Source organism: Gorilla gorilla, chromosome 1, assembly GCF_029281585.2.
Source record: "Gorilla gorilla gorilla isolate KB3781 chromosome 1, NHGRI_mGorGor1-v2.1_pri, whole genome shotgun sequence".
Classification (NCBI taxonomy): Eukaryota; Metazoa; Chordata; class Mammalia; order Primates; family Hominidae; genus Gorilla; species Gorilla gorilla.
The window spans coordinates 88,395,055-88,404,672 of record NC_073224.2 but is presented as its reverse complement, the minus strand read 5'-3'; the positions used below and the strand labels follow the sequence as shown (position 1 = coordinate 88,404,672).

The window sequence follows — 9,618 nt, the reverse complement described above, 5'->3', positions numbered from 1 at the left end:
CAGCCAGTGCCAGGGAAAGGCAGTCTCCCTATAGCTAGAAAAAACCTGAAACTGGTGATCAGTAGCTTCCTGATAAAATTTCAGGAGTTGGGCGAGTGAGCTCAAGCATGTGCATTAAGAGGCAAAATGGTGGAGTTTAACTTGTATATGACCTTCTGTGTGCATTGCACTGGAATGGGAAGAACGCCTCAAGTGAGCATGTGTAAAGACACTGACGCTCCCATCCCACGCACTAGCAGGCCATTACACATGCAGAAAACCCACCCCAAAGGAAGAAGCGGGGAGAAGGGATGCAAGACCCCAGAAGTATGCCAACATATAAAACTCTAAGCCAAAACATCAAATCCCACACTTGTCCTCCAAGACACTCGCTTAGCCCTCTTCCAAGTGTACTTTACTTTCTTTTCATTCCTGCTCTAAAGCTTTTTAATTAACTCTCACTCATGCTCTAAAATTTGCCTCAGTTTCTTCTTCTGCCTTATGTCCCTCAGTCAATTTTTTTCTTCTGAGGAGGCAAGAATTGAGGTTGCTTCAGACTTGTACACATTCGCTGCCAGTAACTCAGATACCCATCACTGAAAACAGAACCAGGTTGGCTCCTGTGGGTCATGAGGCAGGAAACCAAGGTGCTTTTTTCATAACTCATAGCTTCATTAGACGACGACTCTCTAAGTCACTAGGTTGACTTATGGCTGAAAGAAATCTGTATCTGGCACCATCTGGTGTTTGAAGGAAAGGAAGTGCTGCTGTCAGCATTTGTTCCAACACTTCACCTTATCATGACACTAAGAAAACCTCAAGCTGGCAATGACATCCAAAGGGGTAGAAGCAGTTTTCTAAATGGTACTGGTATCTCTACTGGCATCTCTGGAAGAAAGAGTTCAGTTGGCTCCTGTAATATGTAGGAGGCAGACTCTCTCTTACCAAGATTCACAAAAATGAGAAATTCTTCCAAATAGAATGTGGGTTTCTGTTATGGTTTGAATATGTCGCTTTCAAAATTCAAGTGGTGCCAATATGACAGTATTAGGCGATGGGAGCCTTTCAGAGGTGATTAGGCCATAAGGGCTCCTCTGTCATTCATGGGATCAAGGCACTTATTAAAGAGGCTTCTGCCAGCATTCAGTTGGCTTGCTAGCCTGCTCTTCGGCTCTCTCTTGCCCTCCCACCTTCTGCCATGTGAGGTTGCAGCAAGAAGGTCCTCATCAGACCAAATACCAGGATCTTGATCTTGGACTTTCCAGTCTCCAGAACTGTGAGAAAATAAATTTCTGTTCTTTATAAATTACCAAGTCTCAGGTATTAGTTTTAGCAGCACAAATGGACTAAGACAGTTAGTTGCTGGCCAGCTGGACAGTGTGGCAGAAGTCCCCTGTGTACTGCCCCACTTCCCCACCACATGAATGCTCATATTCCCAGTGAGCTCCAGGTGTTGGGAGGACAGGCTTGCCCTGCAGATCTGGCTCATACTGTGGATTTGCGCTCAGTCCCCATTCAGCAGCTTCTCTTTTTGCTAGTTCTTCAACTCCCAGTTATGCTGGTTGGTGATATGTAATGTGTCACTTTGCTGTCACGAGATTATTTAGTTTTCATGGTAGCCTTAATAATCTTGTGATACCAATAACTGTTCTATAATAGTAAGAAAAATAATGGCTACCATGTTAAAAAATGTATCAGATACCAAGCATGGTACCTGGCTGTTTACATGTGATATTTCTTTTAATCTTCATTTCCTTGAGGAAGATATAATTTTTTCCATTTTGTAAGTGAGGAAACGAGGTCAGTAATCATTAAGTAACTTTCCCAAGGTCCCAGAGCAAGGAAGAGTAGGAGCTTGGATTTCTAAGCCTTTGTCTGACTCCAGAGCCTGAGCTCTAAACACTGTACTATATTCTCCCGTCATGCAGATGGGAAAAAGAAAGGTGAGTTTCACCATTACCTTTGTAAAATGCCAATAGTAGATTCCTTTGGCTAGAGCTTGCTCTTCTCTAACTCACTGTAATGTTTACTTTTGAAGTAGAGAAACTCCGTAAGCATGAAACCAATGTAAGCTTGCCCTCCAGCGCAGCCACATAGATACGCTCAAACCATACCAGGCAGACATAAGCCACCCAGTCAAGGTGGACTGTGAGAGGGGCAGGTGGCAGTGTCAGCTCTAATATCTTGTCCTGGCCACAGTCTTTCTTTCCCTACCTGGAAGAACATGCAATGCATTGCCCGCTTCCTTTCCCCTGTCTTGCTTGTCTTGGTTTTTCTCTTCTCCTCCCTTTCCCTCTCCCTCTCCTCTTCTCTCTTTTCTTCCCTTTTTTCTTCTCTCTCCCTCTTGCTTTCTTTCCTTTCTAGCTTAACAATATTCCCCACCTTATCCCCTGGAATTTTGCCCAGGTACTTTAGAAGAATCTCCCTCCTTTACTTCCTTTTCTTTTTTCCTCCTTTATCTCTTTTATTTGTTTAGTCCATTTGTAGACCATTTTTTAAATTATCATTGATAAACGCATGAATATTGCCACCAAAACATCAGTGGAAAGGAAAGTTCTATATCTGAGGGTGAAATGAGGCAACTGGCATAGTCAGGATCAAAAATCCTGGGAGTCACTTTAGAAAATCCAGGTCTGGCGTGGTGCCTCACTCCTGTAAACCCAGCACTTTGGGAGGCTGAAGCGGGTGGATCATTTGAGGTCAGGAGTTCGAGACCAGCTTGGCCAACACGGTGAAACTGAAAAAAACAAAAAACAAAAATTAGCTGGGTGTGGTGGTGGGCTCCTGTAATCCTAGCTACTTGGGAGGTTGAGGCAGGAGAATCGTTTGAACCCAGGAGATGGAGAGTGCAGTGAGCTGAGATAGTGCCAGTGTACTCCAGCCTGGGTGACAGCGTGAGACTGTCTCAAATAAAAGAAAAAAAAAAAAAAGAAAATCCACACAAGTTTTTAGATACATCTGAATACACTTTTAATGAAAACTGCTTTTTTCTCAAGCACTGAAATGAGTAAAAACATTTAGTGACGGGCAGTCGGCTAAGACTGGGAAAGCAGAAAAATAATTAAATAAGAAAAAAAATCATGCACTCAAAGAACTCCCAATCTAGTTTTACCCATTATTTAAAATCATCTTTGACATTCATTCCTAGTATCAGAGTTATTTTTCTCTCCCTACTAGGTGATTTTCTTTCAACTACATTTTGGATGGGAATTTTTGCAGGTGGTTTTGGAACCCAGCCACCTTTTATAAAAACAATTCTATGGGAAAATGCATTTTTAAGTTCACAGAAATGAACTTGGACACGAATGGAACACAATCCCTTTGTACATGAAGGCTGCTCTGTGAGCTTCATTGGAGGACTACTCTCTGTCACTAGGTTGACTTATGGCTGAAAGAAATCTGTATCTGGCACCACCTGGTGTTTGAAGGAAAGGAAGTGCTGCTGTCAGCATTTGTCCCAACCCTTCACCTTATCATGACACTAAGAAAACTCCAAGCTGGCAATGACATCCACAGGGGTAGAAGCAGTTTTCTAAATGGGACTGGTATTTCTACCAGCCATTCAGTTTGATCTTTGGGTTTTAGCTTTATGTCTGTCCTCCTGTTACAGCCCTTCCCTGCCACCTTTCCTGGCTCCTGCCACTCTGTGACACTTTCCTCTACCACGAGCGGGTCACTTTATCCACAGAAATCATGTGGTGGCCTGGGAATGCTGTAGCTGTGGAGTGGCCAGCAGGGGAAGGGAGAGGAGGGCCCCTGAGAATCTTGGTTGTGCACTGACAGCAATTGGAGCAGGGTGAAATAGATAAGGGCCATGAGAGGGCTGTGTCAGCTGTGGCTAGAACTGTTAGGATGGTAATGATGATGATGATGCCAGATGGAAAGCTTGGGCAGGGAAAGAATGGAGGAAAGGAAAGAGGGGAGTGTCAGATTCTTCTGTTACTGGAAGGCTCGTGAAAGAAACAGCAGTACTGGGTATTTCATAATACATGCCGCTGGGTGAGAAAATGAGTTTCCTGAAATTATTATTTTAAAAATGGCAGTAAAGAGAGTCTTCTTAAGTAAAATTAGTCATGAAAAGTATGGGGTCCACAAATCTGGAGGTAGATTTAAATCAGGCAGAGGGCCCAAAAGAGGATGGGGCAGTTTGATAGATTATTCTCTTTACATTTCCTCTAAGCTTTGATTTTTTTCAAAACATCAATGCTGTGACCATGGACTTATGGGGATGAGGTTGGGAGGTGGTAAGGAGAGGAGAGCTCAGAATGTGTAGATCTCTTAGTTGAAAGAGCTGCTGGTGTACAAGAGAGGTGACTGCATAGCTATTTATGAGACCATCGGCAAACTCGGAGGCATCTTGTTTTTTGAAAACTATCTTCAGGAAAACCAGGGCTCCCTAAATATTATGGCACATAGCACCATTTTCTGAACACTTATGAATGCTCGGAAGATATATAATTCTGTCAGAGAGTTGCTTATTTAGCCAACCTGTGTTTACTCAATACAATTCTCTGGCTAACAGAATAGGAGGCAGGGGGTGAGAGAAAGGTATAAAAATAAAGATAGGGCCCCTTTCTTGAGAAGCACATATTCCTTATGAAAAGACGATACTAATACGTAGGGATCAATGAAGGCAAGATCGGAGGCAATACATAAGGCAGTATGGTACCATGTATAAAACCTGTAAATGGAGACCAACAGGGAAGGCCAAAGCCCCCTGGGTGGGCTGGCTGAGGAAAGTGGCATGAAGGAGTTGGGATTTGAGTTGGATCTTGAAAAGGGGGAGGATGTCAGATTGGCAGAGGGGAAGGAAGGCACTGTCGGTAGAAGAATAACCAGCTGATGAGGGAATAGGGAATAGATGTACTGAATTGGCACAAAGGGAAAGATTTGAACTGAACGGAAGTTGGGAGTTAGGGACAGGCCAAAGTGAGAGTACACAATCCTATTAGCCAGTGTTGTATTGATTTTTTTTTTTGTTTTTTGAGACAGGGTGTTGCTCTGTCACCCAGGCTAGAGTGTGGTGGCATGACCATGGTTCACTGCAACATTGACCTCCTGGGCTTAAGTGATCCTCCCACCTCAGCCTCCTGAGCAGCTGGGACCACAGGCGCATGACACCATGCCTGGGTAATTAAAAAATTTTTGTGGAGAAGGGGTCCCACTACATTGCTTAGGCTATTCTTAAACTCCTGGACTCGAGCAATCCTCCCACCTTGGGCTCCCCAGGTGCTGAGATTACAGAAGTGAGCCACTGCTTCTGGCTGATTCTTGATTCCACAGGTGATGGGGAGCCACTGCAGATGTTTGGAAAGGAGGAATGACATGACTTGAATCATAGACACACTTCATTAGAGTTGGAAGAATCCTTAGAGAGCATAAAACTCAAATCCTTCATTGTATATGTGAGGAAACTGAGGCCCAGAGAGCAAAGATGATTTGTTGAAGGTTGTCCAGCAAGTTAGTGGCAAGGCCAGGTCTCTGATACCACCCAGCAGTCCAGAGGCCCTTCCCTAATGTTTCAGGGTCCTGTGCTCTTTGGCATATTCCAGTCTCAAGGACAGAGTCCAGGTCTGCTCATGGTTGCTGTCTTCTGCTGACCCAGACTCTGCCTCTGCCTCTTCCCTGCCACAGTCCCTGTTTTCTGTCTAAGATTTGGACATCCTTGTGAGAGAAGCAGCTTCCTTTTGGTGCAGAGATACAAACAATGATTGTATTCAGAATGACTGGGGAGTTGGAAATACGGCTGATGAGTAATCTATCATACAGCTTGGACATTTGTTCTTTCATCAAATATTTACTGAGCACCTAGTAGGTAACAGGCACTGTGCAACATGCTGAGAAGACAACTGGGTTTTTAGGCTAGTGGAAAAAAGAGAATGAGAACATAGCTTAGGAAGTGACATGGGTACAGAGAGCACTGACCCAGTGTGGAGCAGGGGTGGGGAAGGCAAGGAGCAGTCGGGCAGGCAAAGAGATAATGGGGGAGGAAGGAGGGAGAAAGAGAGAAAGGGAAGAGAGAGGGAGAGAGAGAGAGAGGTGATTTCAGGGTTTGCACGAGGCTCAGTGTGTCTGAAGCAGTGTGTGCTGGCTTGGGAGATTGGGAGATGGGGCTGGAAAGGTAAGTGGAACAGACTGTAAAGTCTTTTATCGGCCATTTAAGAAGCTTGGATTTTAAATAGCAAAGAGTGGGGAACAACAAGTGTTTACAGATGTCTACTCTATCCCAGATATTGTCCTAAGCCTACTACTAACCTCAATCAGTTTTTAAAGCAACTCTAAGAGACTGGGGGTATTATTATTCCCCTTTTACAGATGAGAAGCCTGTGCTAGAAATGAGAGTCAGGATTGAAACCAGGTAGTCCAGCTTCAGAGACCATGCTTTTTAGCACAGCCCCTGGCCTTTGTGGCCTCATTTAAGGGTTTCAGCAGAGAAAGGACATGGCCAGATAGAAATATTGGAATGGCAGAAGTAGCCGGAATCTCAGAAAGACTGACTGACTGACTCTGACAGGATCCGGGGCTGAAGGAAGGAGGCGGTGGCCATGGAGTTAGGTGAGCTGCTCTACAACAAGTCTGAGTATATCAAGACGGCATCTGGGAACAAAGTCAGTCTCCAGTCAGTGTTGTGTGGAAGCCAGAACATAGTTCTCAATGGCAAGACCATGTGATGAACGACTGTATTATCTGAGGGGATCTGGAAAACGTAAGAGTTGGACTCCATTGTGTTGTGAAAAGTTGTAGTGTCATAAGGCCACCATTCAAGAAATTCAGCAAAGGTGTTGAATTCTTTCCTTTACATATTGGGGACCATGTCTTTATTGAGGAAGAGTGTGTGGTCAACGCAGCTCAGATTGGTTCTTGCATTCATGTTGGCAAGAACTGTGTGATTGGGTGCCGGTGTTTGTTGAAAGACTGCTGCAAAATTCTTGACAACACAGCATTACCTCCAGAAACTGTGGTCCCACCATTCACTGTCTTCTCAGGCTGCCCAGGATGCTTCTCAGGAGAGCTCCTGGAGTGCACTCAGGAGCTGACGATTGATGTCACCAAGAGCTACTATCAGAAGTTTTTGCCCCTGACACAAGTCTAGCGTCTCTGCCTCATGTCTTGAATCTGCTTGAGCTCTAAGATGAACCTGGGGACAAAGTAAGCTAGTCAGCACCTACAAAGAGCTCTTGTGTCTTTGACATCTACCACCCTCCTTCTTTAAAAAAATTTCTTTAGAATTTCTCAATCCTCAAGGCTCTAAGCTCTTAAGAATTTACTAACAGATGGACCATCTGGAGGAGTTGTCTTCAAATGCTGTGCTTACACCTTATCTATGACCAGTCACTTTGTACCATTATCTGTGGAACACAGAATCATCTGTTCCCAATGCTCCAGCCCCTTGTTCTTGTGCATGGCTGGATCCCACCGGAAATGGGCCTGCACAGCAGCAGCACCCTCCCGGTGTGGAGGTTATGTAGCTGGTGCGCTGCTCACAGCCATACACTGCCCATGCTGAGCGCCTCCCACACAGGTAATGCCCAGCTTTTCTGCTGTTAACACATTTGGCCAGTTGTTGCAATTGCTCATAATCCTGGGAAAAGGTGTTTGTGACTTTTCAGAGCCCAGATTCCTGTTGGCTATTAAAACTTGAAGGGAGGGGTGATTAGTGTTTCTCTCTCTTCTTCCTAAAAGGACCTTAGCTGTCCTAGGGTAGTTAGTAAAAGGCTTTTTACCATTTTGACCTAGGGCCTTTGGCTTTCACTAAAAGTGGGGACCTCAGCATCCCAGATTTTATTTCTGCCAAGTGTTAGATTTGATTCTCTCATGTAGATGCGTTAGTCAGGTGGTTTCTCCTTGCCTCAAGGTACTTACCTTATTTCATTGAAGACACCGCATTTGTGAACTCTTGCTCCCTGGCCTAGAAAAATTCAGCCTACCCTGTATTTGCCATAAACTCCACAATTCACACCAAAATGTCTGTACTTAGAGACCATTTGCATCTATACATGAAGGGCTCTTGAAATCAGTTTGTGGTCACAGAGCCCCAGGAGTAAATGAAGTTGCTAGGGCTGTTCTGACCATCTCCTTCTGGCCAACAGCACAACCCTTCCTGGTTCTGCTCTGACCTCTTAGCTTAGAAGGAAGATTTAGAAGTGAGGGGCTGAGAAGGTTGGCCTTGCTTAATGCTCTGATCTGTAAGTGAATAGGGCAGAACAGTTCAGCCTTGAAGGTTAGAATTTAGCAGGAGCTATCCTGACTTAACATCCATTTGTGGGGTTTGCAAAATAGAACAGCTGTATGTAATCATTTCCACTATTTCCATGTAGAACTCCTTTCTAGTTTGTCAGTTTTTAAAAACATTTATACATTAAAACCACCAAAATATATAGCTCAGACAAGATGGAAGTTAATTTCTCTCTACCTTAACAGTGCAGAGATAGTCACCTGGTCCAGGCCGGGCAAGTGGCTGGCTCCATGATGGCATCAGGCACCCAGGTTTCTACTGTCTTGCCATGTGACCACAGTTAGCAACAAGAGAGCCTGCAAATTTAGTTTCTACTTGGGCAGCCAAAACTCTGAGGAAGGAGATTCTGCTAGTAAAAAGGAGTGGGGGGAGAATGGCCACTGGGAGAAGACAAGCAAACTCAACCAGGCCTCAGTGTTGGCTTCCTTTCCTCCTGCTGCACGTGAGCCTTCTCTGTGCCATTTGGGGCCATAACAGCTGACAGTTCCAGACCTGCATCCTCCCAGCTTGAGGGTCCTGAATAAAAGGTTTCTTCCAGTCCAGTTCTAATTTGGAAACTCCCGAAGTTCTCAGTGGTTTGTTGTGAGTCCCCATGCCCTCTTGGATCAGTCACTGTGGCCATGCGTGTTTGGCCACGTGATTAGTCCAATCTGGGTCATGACCTTTTCTCCTCCAAAACAAGGTGCTAGGAAGACAAAAGCAATAGCTACTACGAATAATAGGAGTTTATAAGTATGTGCTGATGTATTTGAAGATGTTGACGGTCGTGAGTGTGTATCCTCGGAAAGGCCAGCTGGACTCTGTCTCCATGGTGGCTCTCACCCTAGGGACCTAGGAACAGTCTGTCACCACAAATTACTTTTATAACCCTAGAGAAGAAAGTCTCCTTGTCCTCAGAATACTTCCTGAAGAACAACCAGATGGGAAGGACCTTGATTGGGACTCTTTCCAGTGGGCTTGGGGCAGAGGGAATTTAATGGCTCACATAGCTGAAAAGGCAGGGCTAGATTGGGCTTTGGGCTGCATCCCAGAACTCCAAACAGGAATCTGTCTCTTCGGCTCTCAGCTCTGCTTTCCTTTGAGTTGGCTTTATTCTCGGGCTTCATGGTGTGGCCCCACAGCACCTTTGGTAAAAAGAGCTCCCACTTGCTGACAGAACTGCTGGATTTAGTTCTCATTGGTCCACACGAGGAAGGTATCCAGCCTCAAGTCATCACTGTGGCCAAAAGATGGAACACACTGAGTGGACAGGCCTGGCATATATCCACAGAGACTGAGAGTTGGTGCTGATGGTATGGTGGTGGATGAGATTACCAGAAGAAGGGACGAATGGGTGCTGGGCAGGAAAAAGTATCAGCTGTCCAGTTTAGGCCTCTCCTCTTTCCCTGGTGTCTTCACTTTCC

At 45.0% G+C, this 9,618-nt stretch overlaps 1 pseudogene; it reads left to right on the top strand.

The window, feature by feature from the left end:
- The first annotated feature begins 6,524 nt into the window (after nucleotides 1-6,524).
- Nucleotides 6,525-7,238, top strand: LOC101142187 (dynactin subunit 5-like; annotated as a pseudogene).
- Nucleotides 7,239-9,618: the final 2,380 nt, after the last annotated feature.